At 36.7% G+C, this 5,337-nt stretch overlaps 1 pseudogene; it reads right to left on the bottom strand.

The window, feature by feature from the left end:
* Window positions 1-762: 762 nt before the first annotated feature.
* LOC101575512 lies at window positions 763-1,623 on the bottom strand (annotated as a pseudogene).
* Between the last annotated feature and the right edge of the window lie 3,714 nt (window positions 1,624-5,337).

The raw sequence follows: 5,337 nt of genomic DNA, 5'->3' as shown, positions 1-5,337 counted from the left end.
TAAGAACTGTCACGACAGCATGAAGACTGATTTTTATGAATACACTACCTTCTCTCCTCTGTTGTGAGGCATCGTATTTAAAACTTAACCAGCCCTTAACATTTTTGGTATCTGTAGATAACGGCTGCTGAGCAGATGAAAACCTGGCAGCTCTGTTGCCACTGGACCTGGCTTTTTCCTAGGCCTGAGCAGGGAGAAGTAAAAAAACAAAACAAAACAAAACAAAAAAACAGTAACAGAATCTTTTCTGAGTCTGACCTAGTTCTTCATGCTAATAGAATCTAAGGAGTAAAAATTAAACAAATTTAATAATGTAGATTATTAAAAATGTTTATGTACAAGACTCACATAAAGAGATCATATAAAATTGTTTTCCTACATAAGAAATGAAACATACTCTCTCCACGACAGGAATAAGAGGTTTATTGCTTGTACCTGAAAAACGCAAGCCCTGCTTGTCTCGCTCCACACTGTTGCTTTGCACCATTACCATCAATCACCTCACACTCTGACTATATCTCTACACTCATATGATACTAATTGGAAAATACTCTTCCTTGTAAACACTACCACCTAGAACTAAGTTTCAGAAAACACTCTATAAAGGAACAGACATTTCACTTTATATTTAACACTGTAATGCAAGTGCGTCTAGTTTTATAGGTGTTATCTTTAATGGACTTTATGTCTATTCTTTGGCTTTTAATTTTACTTCAAATTAAATAAATTTTCTCTGTCATGCAGATGAATGGTGATCTCATCTTAGGTATTAGTCCGTTTAAGGCACCCTTCACACGTATTACAGCAATGATGAAATGCAAAGTTATACTCTATCTTAGCAGTCTGGACAGCTACGGGGCCCTTTGGGTTCTTTTCCCAAGGAAGTTTCCCACATTCCCACTGCAGCATGCAGTGGCCGAGGGTTTCAATGTCGCTTCTTCTGGACAGGGCTACTACTGTGGGAATCCTAGCTAGTAAACTGTATTGTTCCCATTATGGCCTTTTCTAGGACTTTCCTGATACTGTTTATGGTTCCCACTGGGACAATATCTGTAAGAAAGTCCATAATCTGCATGATAAACCCAATCTGAACTTTTATAACCCCAAAGTAGATTTGCTGCTTCCATATCACCGTGAACACATTCATTTTCATGTATATATTCTATGTACATTCAGAATTCAGAGACCGAGGTGAAGGACAGTCTACTTTTTAAAAGTCCCATTCTGGTTGCAGATCTGTAAATCTATTCCTAATCTTTCCATTACCATAAACCTGTAACTTCATCCCCTGAATTCAATTATACCGGATCCACAAAACAGAGGAATTCCTAAATAATCAAGTTGTTTGAGTTCTATCTACTTTTTGATACTGTCTTTTTTTGCAGCTCTCTGATAAAATTTTAGTTCTGAAAATAATGGACCATTTTCTAGATATTACACTTTTTTTCACATGTCCTTCATCACTGTCTTGTTTATTTGTGGGGAAAGCTAAATATATCAATCCAAATCCTCCAGAGCTAATCATCTTGTCCAGTACCCACTGTTTTCCTTCAGTATATCCAGAACCATGCCTTCTGGAAATGGAATGGGAAGTTTGTGTTTCTCATTTCTTCTTGGTGGCATCATTTCCAAGCACACTCCCATTGCTGCTTCGGCCCAACAATTAATAATATTAAGGAGTTCTCATTCTCTGTATCTGTTGAGGCCAGAAATCACAGCTACTTTTTTTCCCAAGTTACTTCTAAGCAATCAATCTAGTTTACAGGACAGTCTTCTAATAACTACTAATGACCCGCTCTGACAATTTTTCAGGTACCACAGGGCTTTTCTTTTGACAACAACTCTCTTCTCCCCTTAGTATGTACTCTCAAGAGCAGCTGTTACATTAATCTGCTGGCTACAATCAGGTTGTAAGTGTGTACTCTTTTCTGAACTTTCTTAGCCTCTCAATACATATGTGATGTCACAAGTAGGTTAAATTAAAGATTAGTGATTCCATATAAAACTGGCAATGTTCTTCTATATCCTTGAAGTTAACCATATTCCTCAATATTATGTTTGCTTTGGTTCTCAAACAAATTAATAGACACCTAACACATTTCTGGAATTATACCAATGCCACTAATAACAAGAGAGAGAATGGGTGCTTTCAGAAGCCTTTCTTTGGGCCTACCAAATAGCTCAGTGAATTAAAGTGCCTACAAGCAGGTGCAAGGGTCAGAGTTTGGTCCCTGGGCCTGCAGGCCAGCCCCGTCCCCAGGGCGTGCTGAGATGGCAATTCAGACTGGGCATGGTGGCGCTGTGCCTGTAATCCCAGCTCTTGGGAGGCTGTAAACAGGCATATCACTAAGAGTCTGATCTACTAGTGAGATCCTGAACATCCTGTAGACCCCTCTTTAAAATACAAAAAGAGAAAGAAAGAAAGAAAGAAAGAAAGAAAGAAAGAAAGAAAGAAAGAAAGAAAGAAAGCTTTCTTTTTCTCCACAGGAGGGGAAACATTCAGCATGAACCTTCATCATCACATGGTTTTAACCTTGTAACTTATTTAAGTTTACTTATGGGAAATATTGTATTTTAATGTTCTTAAAGCTATAGTAAAAACCTTCTAAAAGAGTGTGGATAAACTTATACTTTCCTACATTGCTTGGGCAATCTAAATGTTCTGTGAGCAATCTGGGGAATTTTAAAATTATAAAAATATGTGTCATTCTGTCTAATTCAGCAATTCTACTTTTATAACATATGTCTCTATACACATAGGCATACACATACACATTCATTTATTCAATTAGCACATGACTATTGATGCAATGTATTTTTCCTGTAACATAAAATGCTGGAAACAGTATGAATAATATTAAATTGCATAGCAATTAAATTACCTAAACGCAATGGTATGCAAAATATCCTATTGGGTCATTAAAAGCCTGAGAATGTTTTCAATACATTATTGAAGAAAAATAACCTTGACATGTAATTAAAACAATATATGTATATTGCTGTCATTTTGTTTAAAAAAAAGAGATTGATTTATCTCATTCATAGACAGATATAGGTACTTAAAGATATAAATAGGTAGAGAAGAGGAGAAGAGAAAGAGAGCTCTATGTAGTTATCTATAGGTACACAAAGGATGCCAAGCTGGTAAACCTCCTCGTGTTTCCCTCTGGAAATTGTACTGGACACATAACAGGCCAGAGTAGAAGAACCAGGAGACAGACAGACCCTCAACAGACAGTAGCCTACCATCCTCTTAATTTTGGAACATCTAGTATGTAGTGTTGTATACAAAATACTCAGTTTATGATATTATGTTATGGAAGCTGAAAGAGACTGAAGCAGAAGTGATTGTCTTCCTGTAGTAAAATAATTACAGAAGTCGTCCAGGAGCTTCTTCATGAGACATGAGGATATTACGTATGTGACAGTCTCTAATGTGTGGATTTACCTTTCACCAGATAAATGAATCTACTGACCTCATTTACTACCTTAGTTTTTCATGCATGCAAAAGATCCATTATTCATGAAAATATCACTCTCATACTTTCATCTAATAGGCCCTTATGATTCACTACTTGTTTTTGTCTTTTTCACTTGTCCAAGGAGATTCGCTGGGTGAAACTCTGACACAGTTCATTTGTGGCTATAAAAAATTTAAGCCCAATTATCATTAGAAGACAACCGGAAAACATTAATTTCTTCAAAATTTAAACCATGAGCTGGAGTTATAGCTCAGCGTCATAAGCACCTGCCTGCCAAGAGCAGGATCCTGAGTTTGATCCCCAGAACATTAAAAAAAAAAAAATGGAAAAAAGAAAATTGAGACTATGGCAATCACATACCTAGTCTATTTAAACACGTTAATAGTGAGGTAAAAGGGCTGATAAGATAGCTCAGCGGACTAATGCGCCTGCTTAGGCAGAGCGCAGCAGCTAGGCTTTGATCCCTGGCCTGCCCTTCTGGCCCCACTTCCGGGGCATGCTGAGACAGCAATTGAGACTGGGGTGGTGGTGTGTGCCTGTAATCCCAGCTCTTCAGAAGTTGAACACAGGTGGATCACTACGAGTCTGATCTACATAGTGAGACCCTGTAGACCCTGAACTAAATAAAAAAAAAAAGTGAGGTATAATTTGTCTTCCTCAGTAACAAAAGAAGATACTGTACTGGTGTTGGTGAAAGGAACAAACAGGTTATATATCATGTATATGGGGAAGAACACAATTTAAACTTAAGCTGCAAGAAAGTTAATTATGATTAGAAAGATATCAATTAACATATGCCATGTTATTACCTTCTAGATTCTTGGACTTAGAAAGAGAATAACAATTTATCCTTAGGAATGGAGAAGGTGACTATATTTGTTCTTTGTCTAATATGTATCATGGAGAAATTGGCATTCGTACATTATATTGCTTAAGCATAAAGAATAAGAAATCACATTGGGGACTGGAGAGATAGTTCAGTTGACTAAGCATCTGCCTGGCAAGGATTGGACCCTAGTTCAAGCCCCAGTACCACATGCTATGCTGACCCAGGGTACACTGAGCTGGACACTAAAACCAGGTGTGGTGGCACACAACTGTAGTCCCAGTGCTGGGGAGGCTGAGACAGTAGGATCACTATGAGTCCAAGGTGTGTACTGAGACCCTGTGCTAAATAAATAAATAAATATAAATTTAAAAAAATTAAATTACACTGATTTACTCAAGAAATATTTGTAAACTACTCCTTTATACAGCAAGTACAAGACTAACCAAAAAAAAAAAAAAAAAAGCACTGTGTGTCTTTAAACAATTTACTATTTGGTGCTAAAATAATGACACCACCTCTCCATTAATAAGTCAGTGAATCATACCTATATATCATATGCATAATCCTTTATGAAATAAATATATTCCTGAAAAGTACAGTGAGTTAAGGATACTAATAAGGTGGAGCCTAGGTGAAAATTTGTAAGACAGCAGTCAGGATTGGTTTCACTGTAAGGATCATTAAAAACAGCAAAGGAAAATGTCTTATGATAGGTTACAGTGAATGGAAAAGCCATATTGAGGAGTTATGCTTTTCAACATGGTAGCTCTAATAATTATGGGATGTGTATGAAAATCTACTAAAATATTTGATCTCTAGTGTGCTCATCAAGCAGACCATGTTCAAGCAGAATATATGTGTGTACATATATGTATTATATATGAAAATAAACAGCAAAAAATGAGAAGTTGAGTAAAACAAGATGAAAAAAATCAGCACAAAGTAGAACCCACGAAGCCATTAGGCTTGTGAAATGCTAAGTATAAAAGGGAGTAAGAAATGGCTAGAGATCTTAACCATGTAGAC

The sequence above is a fragment of the Octodon degus genome, unplaced genomic scaffold, assembly GCF_000260255.1.
Source record: "Octodon degus isolate 3935 unplaced genomic scaffold, OctDeg1.0 scaffold00013, whole genome shotgun sequence".
Taxonomy (NCBI): Eukaryota; Metazoa; Chordata; class Mammalia; order Rodentia; family Octodontidae; genus Octodon; species Octodon degus.
Note: the sequence above shows the minus strand (reverse complement) of the source record. Positions and strands in the feature narration are given on the sequence as shown.